The sequence below is a fragment of the Heterocephalus glaber genome, unplaced genomic scaffold (genome assembly GCF_053883595.1).
Source record: "Heterocephalus glaber isolate CG9 unplaced genomic scaffold, H.glaber_assembly_v1.0 deba00001481, whole genome shotgun sequence".
Lineage (NCBI taxonomy): Eukaryota > Metazoa > Chordata > Mammalia > Rodentia > Bathyergidae > Heterocephalus > Heterocephalus glaber.
Genome location: NW_028258317.1, coordinates 66,580,781 through 66,597,631, shown reverse-complemented (window position 1 = coordinate 66,597,631; position 16,851 = coordinate 66,580,781). Strand labels below are relative to the sequence as shown.

Below are 16,851 nucleotides of genomic sequence, written 5' to 3'. Positions count from 1 at the left end.
CTAGGGATCAAACCCAGAACCTTGTGCATACAAGGCAAGCTCTCTACCACTTGAGTTGTACCCTAATCCCAGTAACTAATATTAGATAGTTAGGTTAGTATTCTTCTTCTTTTTTTTTTTTTTTTGGTACCGGGGATCGAACTCAGGTCCTTGTGCTTGCGCAGCAGGCGGCAAGACCACTGAGCTAAATCCCCGGCTAGTCTGATTCTTTTAAGATCCAATTTCAAGTCATTTTGCTTTAAAAACTACTTTTATTTCTGAACATATAAAATATAATTTAAAAATAAACACTGTATAAAAAAGTTTAATCACAGAAATCTCACTCATATGCTTATCTCCTCCACCTGGTTTCAATCTACCTACTTTTCATAGTTTTTAGTTTCTACTTTCTAGTATTTCTTGTTGCAAGAATATATATCTTCATTCTAATACAAAATGAAGTGTACCACTACTCTGTTCTGTATCTTTTTTCTCTCAGTAAAATTATATCCAAGGAATCATTCCATATCACATTAACTGTTTACTGTACACATACACACACCCCTCAAGTGTGTAAGTCACAATAGGTTAGGTAAAAGCTAGAATAACTAAAAACAAAATAAAGCAAAACAAAACAAACCCCAAATCTCAATGGCTATCTAAAAAAAGGTTGATTTCTTGCTCACATAAAACCCTTTGTAGAGCTAGGCATGCACATTGGGGGACTGAGTCTGAAAATTGCCAAATTTGAACCATAAAAAGGGCTCAGGATATAGTTCAATATGAAGTTCAATCCTCAGTATTTGGGAAGGGAGGGAATCCTTTATGGACTAGGCAACTCTCCCTTGTCCTGTGGATACATCACCTAGAATGTGTCCCCTGTGATATTCCCTGGCCAGAGCCCAGTCACATTGACCCAAACTAACTGTAAAGGAAGTTGAAAATGTGGTGGCCTATTCTTAAAGAGGAAACTGAAATGGAATTTGATAAATAGCAGCATTGTCTCTCATATACTAGGATTTAGATTTTTTTGTCTTGCATAAACCTCATAACAGCTCTGTAAGTTAGGCACTTTCATTTTCCTTATTTTACAGCCAAGGACATGTATGTCTTTCAAAGTCAGACAGTGTTCTTGTATGTCAGGAGTAGTTTCAGATCCAAGTGTATCATCTCTAAAACCTGTACTTGTACCAAATTTTATAGTCAACTGATGTCCACTAGGAAAGCATGGCAAATCCACTTCATCCATGCATAAATGCAAGATCTCAGGCACTAGAAATAAAAGTAATTGATACTGAAGAATAAATATTGAATTTAAGATTCATATTCTGTTTTCTACAAAAGTACAAGAGAAAATTAAGTCACTGCAATAATAAAGACTAAAACATCACAGGACACAATGTTTCAGTAGAGTTTAATTAAAGTTTTATTTTTAATTTCTGAGTCGAGGTTATTCTAGGAATTTTTTAAAAGTTCAGAATCACTGCAAAGTAAAAGCATTAGTTTATCACATGGGAGAAATTATGAATCTTTCAAAACCATCTGAGGTAGCTCTGATGAAGTATGTCAGGCAATCTCCACAGATTTCAAAGTTGAAAATCCTTCCCTTTACAGATGGAAATAAAACAAACAAAAATCACCATGGTCATTTAGACAACGCCTCCTATCCCACAGTATCACTTATATTTACTGCTTAATGTTGAATGCAACAGTATTAGATCTTAGTACATATTTTTAGAAATGGATTATAGCAAATGAAACTGAGAACTGTGATTTAAATGAAATATTATTATTTATATGCAGGGAATGTAGACTCCACCAAAAGGTAAGGTAGTTCTAGTGGGTGATTTTTTCCAAGACAAAGATTGCTCTCACTTTTTCAGTGTGAAACTAATTGACCCTGGCTGTGGACCTAACAGCTTTCACAAATAATGTCCTACAAGCTGCAGTATCATTAAGTGGCTTCAAATATTTTAGACTTTAACTTCAATTAAGAAATATTATTAGTGGGCGGGGGATTTAGCTCAGTGGTTCCACCGCCTGCCTCGAAAGAGCAAGGTCCTGAGTTCAATCCCTGGTACCACAAAAAAAAGAAATATTATTAGCTACTGTACACAAAGAATCACACATACAAAGTTTTATGAGATAAAACATGGGCCATATACTCTGATTTCCTACTCTGTCCCATCTTTTCCCTTCCCCGATTCTTCCCATTTTCCCCAAAATACTGATGTTAAACTGAATTCACAGCTTAGGAACTATAACCTGCTGAAGGAAACTCCTGAGCTACTGCTTATTACTCTGTCTTACAAATCACACCCACATTTATCAAGTATTTTCCGTTTTTGTTCCCACAGCTCCTAGGAAAAAGAAGGCCTATCATGGGAATTACTGACTAAACCCCAGGGCCTGACAGACTCACCCAGTTTGGAAGGTGCCACCTCTTCTAAGACATAGCTGTCCGATCTAGATGCTAGATTTAGCAAAACAAAAACAAAAATCAGCGAGCCCAGTTAAACTTGAGTTTCAGATAGCGATAAAATATTTTTAGTATAAATGTCTCATGCAGGAACAATTGTTTTTTATCTGAAATTCAAATATAATTGGGCATCTGGCAACCCTGCTGCTGGTGCATTCTGACCTTTTATTCTGAAGGTCCTAAATATTGGTGATGGGCTCAGAAGGAACAGGATGTGGGCTCCACTGCTAGGAGGAACGGGTGTGGCTTAGCCTCTTTCGGTTCCCAGTTTCATTATTGGCAGCACATCTACAGTATGTTCTTTCCCCTGACTGGCACGTTCTGGGTCAGAGGACTGGGTTGGTGAGGAAGCACAAACCCTGCCCTTGCTGCTTCCACTTGACCCTTAGGTCCTCCTGGAACTTGGGCATGCCGAGCTGTGAGATGCAGGCTGTCCCATTACTGTCTCTTGCTCAGAGGCAATGGGACTGAAGGACCCTGGTTAGCGAGACAGACTCCATATTGCTGCTTGACCCACCTGCCTGCCCTTTAGATGAACTCAGAAGGAGGAAGCTTAGCAACCTCCTCCCCTTAGAGAGTCTCTTAGAAACAACAGTGAATCAACTACTGTTTCACAAATGTTCCACCGGCAGGACGTTCCGCTTCTGTACCTTTTGCTTGCTTTACTACTTCTATCCCACAGGGGGGCCTAGAAACTCCTGGCCTCAAAGGTGTATAAAACATGCCTGTCAACCCCCAGTCGGGGCTCCAGTCCGATGCTCGGCTCGGGTCCCGGCCGGTAATAAACTCCTGTGTGGATTTAATATCGGTCTCTGGTTGGTTCTCTCTCACTGGGTGCAACAGGACAATGTTGTTAACCCTATCTGGCTACGCGGAACCCCAATCTTTCTTTCCTGCATGACCCAGTTCTAATAAACAATCTTTTCTGTTAGAGAAAGAACAGTATTACTCAGCTTTAAAAAGGCAATTCTAATGGATGGTACAACATGGATGAATCTTGAGGACATTATCCCACATGCAATGATCTCGTTTAAATGAGGTACCTAGAGAAGTTATAGAAACAACAAGGTAGAACGGTGGTTGCCAGGGGAAAATGGAAAGTCACTGTTTAATAGTTAACTTTGGGAAGATGTAAAGAATTCAGGAGCCTGGTGGTACACCAAAGTGAACGCACTTAGCTCTACTTACGGTAATTTTTAGGTAACATATATTTTGCCACAAAAACCTATTTTAAAGCAGGCTCTCAAGTTTGCTAAACACTATGCCACAGTGCCTGTGTTGGACTACACATGCTTCCTCATACTTATTTTCAAATTCTATTTCTTTACTTTTCAAGTGAGAAAACTTGTACTGTTCTTGGAATAACCATTTTTGTTTTCCACTCATTACCCCACAAACCTGCCCTTCATTTACAACCACATTTCTAACACTTTCTTAGCTCTTTTATAGGGGATTTTAAAAATCTAGACTCAATAAATTTAACTCAAATTTTATCCCAACATCCCACCTAAACCAACTGTATCATATTATTTTTCTCATTTTCTCAAAACTTATCAGGTTAAATCTTCAACATTTTGTAAGTCTTTTCGACCCCTTTAATTTTGGTCCCACGCCCCACAGGGCAGATTTCTACATAGTGCTTCTCTAAAATCTGAGTTTCTTCTGCAGCTACTTCTGTCTTCTTTCACTGTGGCTGCTCATACTACCTCTTGGGTCTTCGTCAGATCCTGCTGTGCTAGTGTGGAACTGACAGTGCAAGGCAAGGAAAACTCAGCGCTGACCATGAATGGATAGTGGCAAAGCCCAGAAAAAGGTAAATAAAAAAATTTGGCGGGGGGGGGGAGCATTCTCCTTATTTTGGTTGTGGCTGAGTAGCTCTAATCCATTTTATATGTTACCCTGAATTCTCTGTTCAAATTCCAGTTGCTTTTGCTCCACTCAAGAAGGCATGTTAAAATCCAAGTCAGTGAGGTGAGCCTGATCTGCCCAGAGCTGTGACCTCAAACTGTGTGATTTATTTAGCAGGGTCAATCACCTGAAAAGGCCAGCCCTTTAACAGTTCCTAGGAATAATAAATATGACATATGCAGATGTGATCCACACACATCAGTGAGATAATTGGGTGGTGGCAGGCATAGCAGTGGATTATCAATTCTCAGGAGCCTCTGGCTTTTTAAAAAAAATTTGCTTTGAATAGTTTCCAGACACTATCTAATGAGTGTTTGTTCGGGCTATTGGACTGCCTGTAAATTACGCTCTCTCATTGTTTTGAAGGAGACTCATGTTAGCTCAGAGGATGGCCAAGTGTGCACCACATTTTTGTCTCAAAATAAGGCAGAAAAGAGTGATCACATACCTAACAATAGAAAAGAGAACCTGAGCACTATGGCATATACCTGTAGTACCAGCACTCAGAAAGCTGAAGCTGGGGGATCTGAAATTTGAGGCTAGAGTGGGCCAAAAAAATCAGAAATCAAAAAAATCAGAAAATTAGTAACAGATGTACTCTCCTTTTTATGATTAATGGCATTATTACTGGTAATTATTTAAAATGTTAGTAACAATTAGAAGTGGCTGTTCTGGTTTAAAAGCCATTAAAAGATGAAAGAATTATACAGATAATTTGGTTTGGGGGTTAAGGAATTATACTGACACCATCCTGACCAGAGATCCCTCTAAATGCCCCCTCCCAGCACAGCTGCACCTAGGGACTCATAACACTATCAGCCCTGCTACTGACAGTAGCCTCTACTCCTGTGCTTTCAGAAGCCTTTTGATTGGGCAAGCATTCTTGGCAGCTAACCACAACCCCCTTTCACTGAACTACCCCTCCCCAAAAGACCCCACACCTGTATGAGAATGACTGGTCTGGTCTCTAGTGCAGAATAGGCCCTCTCAGGTTTGTTCTGAAATAAACCTGTCCTGTTGAGCCTCCTTTTTTTTCAAAACCGGGCTAATAGTTGTGATTGTTTTCTCCAGGATACTTTCCAGCACCTTTCAACTGCTGTTACCTGACGAGATACCTTAGAGAGGCAGAAAGAAGCCGGAGATTTGGTCAGTCTATATGATGAGTTGGTCACACCCAATTTAGAATTAAGAAGCACAGGGGCTGGGGATTTAGCTCAGTGGTTCCGCCACCTGCCTCGCAAGCATAAGGACCTGAGTTCGATCCCCAGTACCCCCCCAAAAAAAGAATTAAGAAGCACAAATACAGCCGGGGATTTAGCTCCACGGTTTCCGCCCCCTGCCTCGAAAGCTGAAGGTCCCAAGTTCGATCCCCCATACCAAAAAAGAAGAAGCATAAATACAGTTTCTATAGTTCGATCCCCAGTACTGGCCCCTACCCCGCAAAAAAATACAGTATTTCTATTTGAACTTGGTTGAATTCAAAGTAAAGGATTTAGCCTCCAAAAAGAAGTGCCTTTTTCCTGTTTCCCTTCAAGAGCTTGCTGGTGTTCAACCTACTCCTGGGAGATGTTCTTGATTTATTTTACATTCCTCTAAACCTTTCTTTACATCAGCACTTCTGAACTCGGCTTGGTTTTTTTACTACTTCTGTTAATGCTTGAGAATAAGCTTTCTCTTCAAGTGACTTGAGGTGTCCTGAAGGCAAAAGACACATCTATATCTCTATCTTTCTTCCACTTTTCTCCCTCTACACTGTTCTCCCACAAACAGAGGCCCATCCAGGAAAATTGTACAACCCCCACTGGTGGAGCTGCTCTAACAAAACACAGAAAAGGGCAATCCTTCCTTATTTAAATGCAAATGTAGTCTTAAAGAACCCTAGCGATAGCCAGAATTTACATTGTTAAATAAAGGTGTTTAAAAAGCAAACTAGCTTTCATTATGATGCAAACGTACTTTAGGGACCCTGAGGAAAGAGGCCAGTGAGAAAGAGGAGCAGCTTCCATAAAGAAAGGATGCTCAGGGCTTTCTCGGTTGGCAGAGGGAAAGGGCACTCAGAGTGGTCACCTCTGAAAGCTCAGTCCATACCAGTACTCTGGTATTTCTCATCATTATCTGAACTTTTAAACAGATATTTTTATCACTCTTTCCAGTTCTACAAGGGTTCCCAGACCACAGTTTCATTTGATTCTCATGAATACGTTGGTAAGGGTAAAGTATAGGTTTCATTATCCTCATAGTATAAAGGGAAACTAAATCTCTGGAGCCCACAGAAATCAGAGGAGCCAGGATCTAAGCTGCAAGTAAACAGTCGTTGAATTGTACAGATATAGAACTATATGAGTGTTTTAAGGTAAACAGGGTATCTGCTTCACTTCAAGAAACTCAGTCGAGCTGGGAGAAATGCCCAAAATAGTAACACACAGGGCCTGGGATTTAGCTCTGTGGCACCGCACCTGCATTGCAAGTGTAAGGTCCTGAGTTCAATCCCTGGTATCAAAAAAAAAAAAAAGTAATAACACAGAAATTAAATAAGGCAAGACCAGACACCAAACAGTAAATGCATCTTTCACTGTAAAATGAGGCAAGTAACTCCTTCAATATTTAAATGTAGTTATGTAACTTACACCCAAGAGCCCTTCATCTGCCTTCTCTGTCTCCATCCCAAGTTGTTGCTTAATATTCTGGCTTTTACTCAGATTTCTTTTTTTGGTACCGGGGATCAAACTCAGGACCTTGCGCTTGCCAGGCAGGCGCCGGAACCACTGAGCTCAATCCTCGGCCCATTACTCAGATTTCTTATGGCACCTATGAGGTCTTCTTCAGTTTTATACCTTAGCTATGGCAATTTCTAGGCCTGTCACAATCTTTTCAGTCCAGTATTTGTGGGGCAACTTGTGGCCAAAAAAATTTAAAAAGAAAAAAATTTTTTAAAGCTACAGGGGACATAAAATAGGAGAAGGGGAAATTTGTCTTATGTGTTCCAGAAAATTCCATCCACATCACCTACAATTTCTGAAAGGAATGGATTTTAGAAACTGATACAATGACCCATGAATTACACATGAAGAGACAAATAAAGGAGGGAATGTCAGAAAGAAATATTGACCAAGACAAAGGAAAGAATAAGTGAGAGGGCCGGGGATTTGGTTCAGTGGTGCTGTGCCTGCCTGGCAATTGCAAGGTTCTGAGTTCAATCCCCAGTACCGGAATAGAAAAAAGAATAAGTGACAAGTTAGAAAATGGCATGATCAGGACCTCTATCCACACAAAAAATAGTCTGATAATTTGTGTGTGTAATTATTGGAATTTCTCAAAAATCTAGGACGGTACTGGGTCATACCTACTGCACTCCAAAAACACAGATTCCCCTAATTTCTCCTCCATCTGGGGGATTTTATAGCCTCTCACATGAAGACTGGTCCTGTATTCTAATTCACTCCATTGAGGGAGATCACAATTAGCAAAAACAGATGCACAGCTGAAAAAACCTAACATGTCCACCATCTGATGAATGGATACACAAAATATGGTATATACACAGCATAGAATATTACGCCACCACCAAAAATTCTGAATGTTGCAGTACTGTAACGGGTGAAACTTGAAAATTACACTAAATAAAAGAAGCCAGATATGTAATATATGATTCCATTCATAAATGATATCCAGAATACATCAAGTGATAGAAAATTGATCAGTGGTTGCCAGGGTCTGAGGGAGGACAAATAGGAAGTGAATGCTAATCGTTATGGTATTTCTTTAAGGGTGATGAAAGTGTTTAGGAGTCAGTGATGATGGCTTTACTACTACTTCATGGAAAAAAAAAAGATGGATAATGTTACAGGTTTACTTTGAATTTAAGGAGGAAACTGAATTGTATTAGCCCAATATTTCTCTGGGAACATATTAGAAATATCAAAATGGAATAAACATAACTGAAAACCTATTCACAAAGAAAACAAAAACTAGAAAGGAAACAAAGACACGGATGAGGGAGGTGGAAGACATCAAACATAGGCTAACATAAGCATAACTGGTGCCCCTAAAGAAGAGAACAAATGATGCAAGAAACAGTCAAAATACTAAACAAAAACTTTTACTATGGTATATATGGTAGGCAGAGTACAAATAAAGCACTTTACATACACTGCCTCATTTAATGCTCTCAATAACTGAATAAGGTTAGGGACTATTATCATCATTCCTACTGTACTCATGAGAACAGAGGAATAGACAGTGCTAGTAATTTTTCAAAGAAAATACTGCAATGAGTGGCAGGAAAAGAGCATAATGCATCTAGATTAAATCATTCTGGTACAATTATCCAAACTTCTAAGGTAAAGGAAAATCTACATGGTCAGTCAGACTGGAAAATTCAATTTTCTCCAAAAAGAAACAGCAACTTAACTTCCAATTTTTTCTCAGTTATCAGTTACTGTTAGCAGGTCAAAAGATGGGATAAGGGAGGAAGGAGGAACTCAAGACTTTTATGTTTGGTTGTCCTTCAAGAGGAAAGGCTGAAACTTCTGTTAGTGGTATTTGAGGTTTGCCACCTAAGAAAAACTTTCTCTGCAGGGTCAGCAAATGCCAGGAAGGAGCTAACTGGCCACGGTTAGGTCTTATACCACCAAATTCTTAAGACCTGGGCATGAGATGCCACAACCAGCCCAGCATGAGAAGACACAGTCACAAAATAACTGTGAGACGATTTTTACATGGTTTGTGATTGACTCAATGTGGAGACTGGGAAATTTCTGAGTTTCTTGTATAGCGACTATTGGATGACAGAGTCATAAGTTGCGAATGGGAATGCTGAGAGGGCAAATAAAGAATATTATGAGTTCAGTTTTGGACAAATGAATTCGAGGTAACTGTGAGGCTACTAAGGGAGATGTCAAGCATGAAAGTAGATATATGGGCCTTCAGGACAAAGGAGAAGGGAGCATAGGATGTGTTTGACACAAAGCTGATAATGGAAGACAGATGACTTCTGTGGGATCACCCAAAAACCAAGTGTAAAATGAGCAACACATGCCTATGAAAGAGGCTCAGTATTTAAGGGGAGTCTCAGTATTTAAATATCAGGCACAGAAAAAGAAGAAGAAGCTAGACAGGAAGGCTGAGAAGCAGCAGCCAGTAAGAAGGAAACCTGGGAAGGTGTAGCAGTGCCCAAGTGAGGGGAGAAGAGTGTTGGAAGGGGAAGAAAACAGTTGAGTATGTCAGAAGTTGCTAAGAGGCACAGTAAGATGAAGGAAAAAAATGAGTGTGGGTTATTTCCTTATGGATCAGAATTTTCTTTTTTTTTTTTTAAGTTCTTTTATTGGTACATTTTAGATATACAATTCATTTACATTTATCATTTGGTGTTTGTACCTGTACATGATGTATCTTGGTTCTCATTTTTTCCCCATTACTTGTGCACCCTTCACCCCCTCCACCCTTCCCTATTTGCAAAGACCTTGTTTCCATTTTTTTTCTTCTTCTCATATTTTTTCCTTTCTCTTTTTTCCCTTCCCCTACCCCTCCCAATTCCCCTGCTCTTTTAGACCTTTTCTTCCTGTTGCACAATATCAGTTATACATTTTTAAAATTATAATATTAAGATCTACAAGACATTACCACAGATTTTACAGAATTTAAAAGGATACAGAAAGCATATTACAAAAATCTTTTTTGAAATAAATTTGACAACTTCTAAGAAGTAACTTAGAAGACAAATTAGTGAAACTAACTCTGGAGGAAATATAAAATTTGAATAGCACCTATTAAAGAAAGTATATTCCTAGCTTGAAAACCTACCTATAGGACAACAGCAGGCTCACAGACATTTTAACTGATAAATTATATCAAACATTTAAAGCAGAAAAAAGAAGGAACACTTCTCCCCTCATTTTAGGAAATCAACATTGTGCTAATCCTAAAACTGGATAAAGATAATAGAAGAAAAAGGTATGAACATAGATAGAGATTTGTTTAACAAAACAAACTCTTAGAAGTCAGATCTGGCAGTATGTAGAAAGTGGTTTTATTATAAGGATGGCAGTGTTGGTTCAGCATTGGAAGATCCACCCCCAAAAGTCATCATTTTAACAGAGGAAAGGAGAAAGCCATATGATCTTGTCACTAGTTGGAGAAAGAGTATTCGACTAAATTCTACAGCTGTTCATGGTAAAAGCTATCAGGAGACTAGAAGTAGAACAGAACCTTCTCAGATCAAAGACATGTACTCCATACTTCCAAAAAAACTCCTATGAATGGAGACGATACAATGTTTTCTCCCTAAAGTGGAGAACAAGGGCAGATATGCCTACTCTTCATCTGTCCATTAGACTTTGAAACATAGGTCTAAACCAAAATAGCCTGGCAATAAAATGACACAACTAGGATAGGATTGGCACAGCAGAAGCAAAATCTTTATATGTAGATGAAATGATCATCCACAGAGAAAATACTAAGAAATCTCTAGGAGCCCCTAGAACTTGTACTTGAATTTAGCAGGATTAGAAAACACAAGGTATATATCAAAATTCAGGTCTGTGTATACTTGCTATAAATGAAGAACTGGATATTGAAATTTAAAAGTTATGTAGGAGTACAAAGGACCCAGAAAAACCAAAAACAAAAACAAAAACAGTGTTGGAAGATGTTTAGCACCCAATTTTAAGACTTCCTCTAAAGCTACAGTAATCAAGGCCGTGTTGGTGTAAGGAAAGACATATAGATCATTTGAATAAAACAGAGAATCTAGAAATAGAACCACACCTATATGGTCCACTGAGTTTTGAAAGATTATTTACCATTAGCATTTTATAGAATATAAACTCGTGGATTAGAATTTTCAAAGGTTCTCCAGGTTAAAAGCATAAACAAATAACAAATATACACACAGACTTTTGTACTTACTAGATTTCAGATTAAAGACAGTATAAAGAATGTCCTTGCCAGGACAAGGAAAAGCCTTGGAAATTAGGAGAATAATTTACCAAACACTTAGTTTCTAAACTAGTATTGTGAAATGGCCTAGAAAACATCGAAAAACAAGGTCAATGGAGGAAGATTTTTACTGGCTGTTTTTAAAATTTAGCATCAGCTGGCCAAGAGTGGAGGCCTACACCTGTAATCCAGGCACTCTAGGAGGCTGAAGCAGAAAGATCATGAGTTTGAGTCCAGCTTGAATAACTTAGCAACTTGGTGAGACCCTCTTTCAAAATAAAAAATAAAAAGGGGTAGGGAAGTAGCTCAATGTGAAGGTTCTGGGTTCAAGTTCCAGTATCCATTAAAAAAAACTTACTCACAGCTACAGTGACTGAAATAGGTGTCAAAATAGATAACCCAATAAACTGGAATGGAAAGCCTTGCACATCACTTTGGTGGGCACTCCAGCTCTTCAGTCTCTGGTTACCGTCTCTGTATCTGGAGAGGTTGGAAGTCTAACCTCTTTGCAATTAGATTTGGCCAGTTAGGTGTCATTGAGCCAGATACAGAATGCACAAGAGATGCAGTGGTCATTTTCCTACTGCTTCTGATGGACATGAGGCATCCACGGGGAGAAGGAACCCACCTGGTACGAACAACCTCTTAGCCATGTTCTCCAGGTGTTCAGTCCATCTTGTCCACCCTAATCCAAATGACAGTCCAAAAGATCTTGGTAACTCTGCCTGCTAGTCCTTCAGGTGGAATAACTAATACAAAAATCTCTAGTTTACCTCTAGGAATTTGCTCTAAAGGCAGAGCACAGGCAGCCGTGGTAGCACACGGTCGTGCTGTAATCCCAGCACTTAGGATTCTGAGGCAGGAGGATTGCCGTGATTTCAAGGACAGCCTGGGCTACATAGTGAATTCAAGGGCAGCCTGAATTATATAGTGAGACCCTGTTTCAAAAAAAAAACAAAACTAAACTAAACTAAAGGCAGAGGATGCACAGGAAGACCAGACTTCTCCCTCAGCTGGCACTGCCTCCTGCAATGTCAAAAGAGCATAAAAAAAGACTAAAAAGGCAAGTAACAAATTGAGAAAACAGTTGCAATATAGGGCAAAAGATATGAATAAGTAGTTTGCAAGTGATGCATAAAAACAGGTTGAACTTTACAAGCAATTAATAAAATAAAATAACACTATGAATCAGTTTTCCATCACATTAGCAAAGACAATGCCTTAAGTCACTTTCCTCATATCGGGGACAAAATACCTGACACCTGCAAGAAGTTTCTTTTGGCTTAGTTTCAGAAACTGCGGTCCATAGTTAGCCATCTCAAACTCAGAAAAGACATAGTGAAAGGGCCTGTTGTGGAAGAAAGCTACTTACATAATGGCAATCAGGAAGCAGGGAAGGGAGAACGGAACAGAGATACACTTTTCTAGGTCATGCCTCCAGGGACCCACCTCTAACAAGGCCCCACCTCCTAAAGGCAACTTAGCCTCCATGATCCAGTCACCTTCTAAAAAGTCCCACCTCTGAACACAGAAGCCATTTGGGGAACATCTAGATCTAAACTATAACCCCACCCCCAAGACTCATGTCCATCGCATTATGTAGAGTGCATTTAATCCACCTCTAAAAGTTACCAAAGTTTTTTTCTTTTGGTACCAGAGGTCGAACTCAGGACCTTGCGCTTTCAAGGCAGGTGCCAGAACCAGAGCTAAATCCCTCGCCCAAGTTACCAAAGTTTTAACAGTTCCATGTGGATAAAAAATATGCCAGTGTTTATTAATCTAGAAAGGAGTTTATTTATCTAATGTGATTTTTAACTGCCTTGTACTATCTTGTCATATACAAGTTAATTTGTGTGATTACTGAACACAATTGGAGTTTTAAGCAAGGATTAAAAAAGATTTAGTATGTGTTAATTTTCTTTATAAAGGTAAAAACTCCTATGGTTTAGTCATTATTGAAGAATCCTAAAAGGTAGCATTTACAGAAAATGGTTTCTTTCTTTCAGTCTCCTTTTTCAGCTAGTACAAACACATGATACAAACTATCATTTCAGTAATTTTCCTCAGTTGTAACTGTTTCTGTTGTTAATATGTATTTTATACATGCAAATTAATCTCACAGCTACTGCTATATCTAGCTGAGGAGAGAGACCACATCTGTTGACCTGCTGTACTAGATCAACAGTATCCCCCCTGCTCTTTTTATTTTTTTGAGAAGGGTCTCACTGTATAGTCCAGGCTGGCCTTGAACTCACAGCAACCCTTCTGCCTCAGCCTCCCAAGAGTTGGGATGACAGACATGCACCACCATGCCCAGCCCAACAGTATCCCTTTATGAAGACAAAGAACTCTGAATTGAGAACATCACTCCCATCATGGATTTGCTTAAATATATGTTTATTCAAAACCAAAATTTATTCTTCTCTTCTATGGTTGATGATTTGAATATGCAGTAAATGGGGGTAAAGACATTTTCAGCCATTGTTAAAAAAAAGAATTGAGGCATCTGAAAAAAGAAACCTATGGGTCAGAGTAATAACTCAGGAAACTGCCACTCATCTAGTTATCCATAGTAGAAATAAAGGTTGGCTTATACTATTGTAGCAGTAAGTAGGACTCTCATTTCCAGATGTCTTGAGGGAGATGTGACTGTATGTACTTACCCAGTGTTACAATCAGGACAGGCATATGGGTGCACTTATGTGTCTGGATTCTCTGTGATAATCCCATCTCCATATTTCCCTGCCTGGATGGATTTCACAACTGCTGAGCAGAGGACTTTGCATCCCAGGCAGCTCTGCATCAGGTAGTGAGAACTCTTCTTTTTTTTAAGGGAATGGTCCATGTAAATGTAGTCCATAGCTGTAGTCCATGATTTTAAACCTTTTTAGCACCCAAGAAGAAAAAAGACCAGTCAACCCAATGGCCTGTAAATTTCATGGATACAGAATCAGAGGGCTCTATATATTCAGACATACTGCTCTACTCCCATGGACTGATGGATAGAGGAAAAAAATCAAAATAAGAACACTTGAGGTAATTGTTGTGGTGGTATTATTAATTCCGCAGGCAGGAAGGATTATCACAATGGTTGCAAGATGAGATTTTTATGCAGACTGAAATCGTGTCTTTTCTCGCCTCTCCATGAATTTTTCACAAAGAGCATTTACTGAATACTCACGTGCCAGGTGTGAAGTGCTTTATTTGGATTCAATTCTTACAACCCAATGAGCCAGGTACTATTATTGTCTATATTTTACAGATGAAAAAATTGAGGCAAAGTGGTAAGTAATTTGTTCAGTAACACACAGAGACCCAAGTGGTCAACTCTGGCATCCACACTCTTAGCAAGCACTAGAGCAAAAAGACTATCAACCAATAGTCTCTGAAAGCCTACATCTTCCTCAGCGTGAAGACTCAGCTGTAATGTGTTTTTGCCTAGATTGTTCTCAAAATCTTAATGTTTCTGCGTTGCTGGTCTCCTTTGCAAAGCCTGTCTTTCAAAGTTGTCTGTAGCAAGTCTTTTAAAAATATATGCTCTAGGGCCAGGGAGTTTAGCTCAGTGGTTCTGCCACCTGTCTCACAAGTGCAAGGTCCTGAGTTCAATCCCCAGTTCCAAAAAAACAAAACAAAACAAAACACGATCTCAACAAAGGAAGAAAAAAATGCCAAAAGACAGACACAGTAGTACAGCCTGTAATCCCAGCCTCTAGGAGGCTGAGGCAGGAGGAGTGAAAGTTCAATCCCAGCCTGGACAACTTAGTAAGACCCTGTCTCAAAACTTAAAAATTACATAAGAAAAGGGGTGGGGATGTAGTTCAGTGGGGAGGCCCTGGGTTCAATCCTTAGTACCACAAAAGGAAAAAGAAAAGCTAGAAGATCAGAGCCTAGGTTCCAGTTTTCAAAACGGGGGAAAATTGAGGCTGTGAATAGGTCTACAGTTCTGATAAGATTCTACAACACGGCATGGCATGGCATGGCACTTGAACTCCAAAAATTCTTTTGTTTTTTGATAGGGTCTCTATATAGTTCAGGCTGGCCTTGAACTCACTATGCAGCCCAAGCTGGCCTCGAACTCATGGCAATCCTCCTGCTTCAGCCTCTTGAGTGCTGAGATTACAGGCATGTGCCAATATGCCTGGCCCTAAACATCTATAGTAGCTTACTTGGATTCAGCTTAAAGTTAAGAAAAAAAGCAACCTGGTAATTTTGGAACTTGGAAGTTGTCTTAGTTAATTTTCTTGTTGCCAAGACAAAATATCCAACACCCAAAGTTAAAGGAGGAAAGGTTTATTTGCTCACAGTTTGTAGAGGTTTTAGTCTACAGTCAGCTGCCTCCAAGGTAGAGTGGCATGGCAGAGGGGCACTGCAGAGGAGAAACAGTCCAGGGCAAAGCAGGGCAGGCAGAAAGCAGCGAAGTAGCACCAGCAGCAAAGCAAGCCTGCCTTCTATTTCATCCAGGCTACCGGCCCTTTGGGCAGTGCCACCCACACCCAGCATTTTACCTTTATCCCAGCATCACACACTCTAGATCCAGCCACCTCTGAAAGTTCCACCTATGACCACAAGAGGCTTTTGGGGGACATCTAGATACAAGCCATAATGGGAGTCCAATGTTTGAAGGAGTAGGTTTCTTTTAAGGAGACAGGAGGTACTTGACAGTGGTAGTTCAGTGTGCAGTAAAGGTGTGGTCAGTGACCAGACTGCACGGTTCAAGTCTAGACCCTACCTGTAGTCCTGCAACAGCGGGTATACTCCTCGCTGTGGTGATGGTATTTGGGGTCCCGATTTGTGGGTATTCAATTACTTGTAAAGAGTTCAGCCCAGAGCGGGTACAGCCAAGGGATATGGAGGGGCAGTTTTCATTAGTACCCCTAGCCTTTCTCTTTTTAGTCGAAGGTCCTGCCTTATACAGAGATGCAGTGAGAAAAAGTGATGAACAAAACTTTTCTCGGTATTGCTACACAGAGTTCTCAGCACAGAAACAGGTAAACACAAGCCTTCCTTGGTGCTTTCTGAACGGTGCTTCGCAGGACCGGCATCCGGAGAAGAGAGCTGCCTGCCGGTGGCTTTAGGAGCCCGATAGCCGGCCAGCCGTTGCTAGGCAACCTCTGGACCCAGGGACTCTCACACTCCTCGCCCCGCCCCTTCCCGCCCAAATCCAGCCTGGCGACGCAGTCGGAGTGGTGACGCTGGCGACAGGCACAAGCCCCGGACGCATGCGCTCCTCTTCCCGCACGAAACAAGGGGCATACTCCCTCTCAGCGCCCTCTTCTCGGTCCCGCCCCCTCTTGTACGGCTCCCATCCTGAGCCCGTAGCTCCGTTTCTCACCCAGATCAGATTTGGCCCGCAGTTAGTCTTCAATCGTGTTAACAGTGTAGAACAACTTCCAGTGCTGCAGACCCGCCTCCCGTGCTCCGGTGGTGGAGCTGGTGACGGGCAGGGGCGTGGGGTGGAGGAGGCCGGATGTTGAGAGGCAGTGACTACCTCGGGCTCACTTCCGGAGTATGGCGGAAGTGGCTGCGGCGGAGGGGGGGGGAAGGAGTGC

General features: G+C 40.5%; 1 long non-coding RNA gene across 1 annotated transcript; it reads right to left on the bottom strand.

The window, feature by feature from the left end:
• Positions 1-1,381: 1,381 nt before the first annotated feature.
• On the bottom strand, positions 1,382-16,795 carry LOC147826000 (uncharacterized). Its single transcript, XR_015439945.1, has 3 exons — positions 16,635-16,795; positions 2,621-14,185; positions 1,382-2,452 (listed from the first exon to the last, which is right to left on the bottom strand). It is a non-coding gene; the product is annotated as an uncharacterized LOC147826000 (long non-coding RNA).
• Positions 16,796-16,851: the final 56 nt, after the last annotated feature.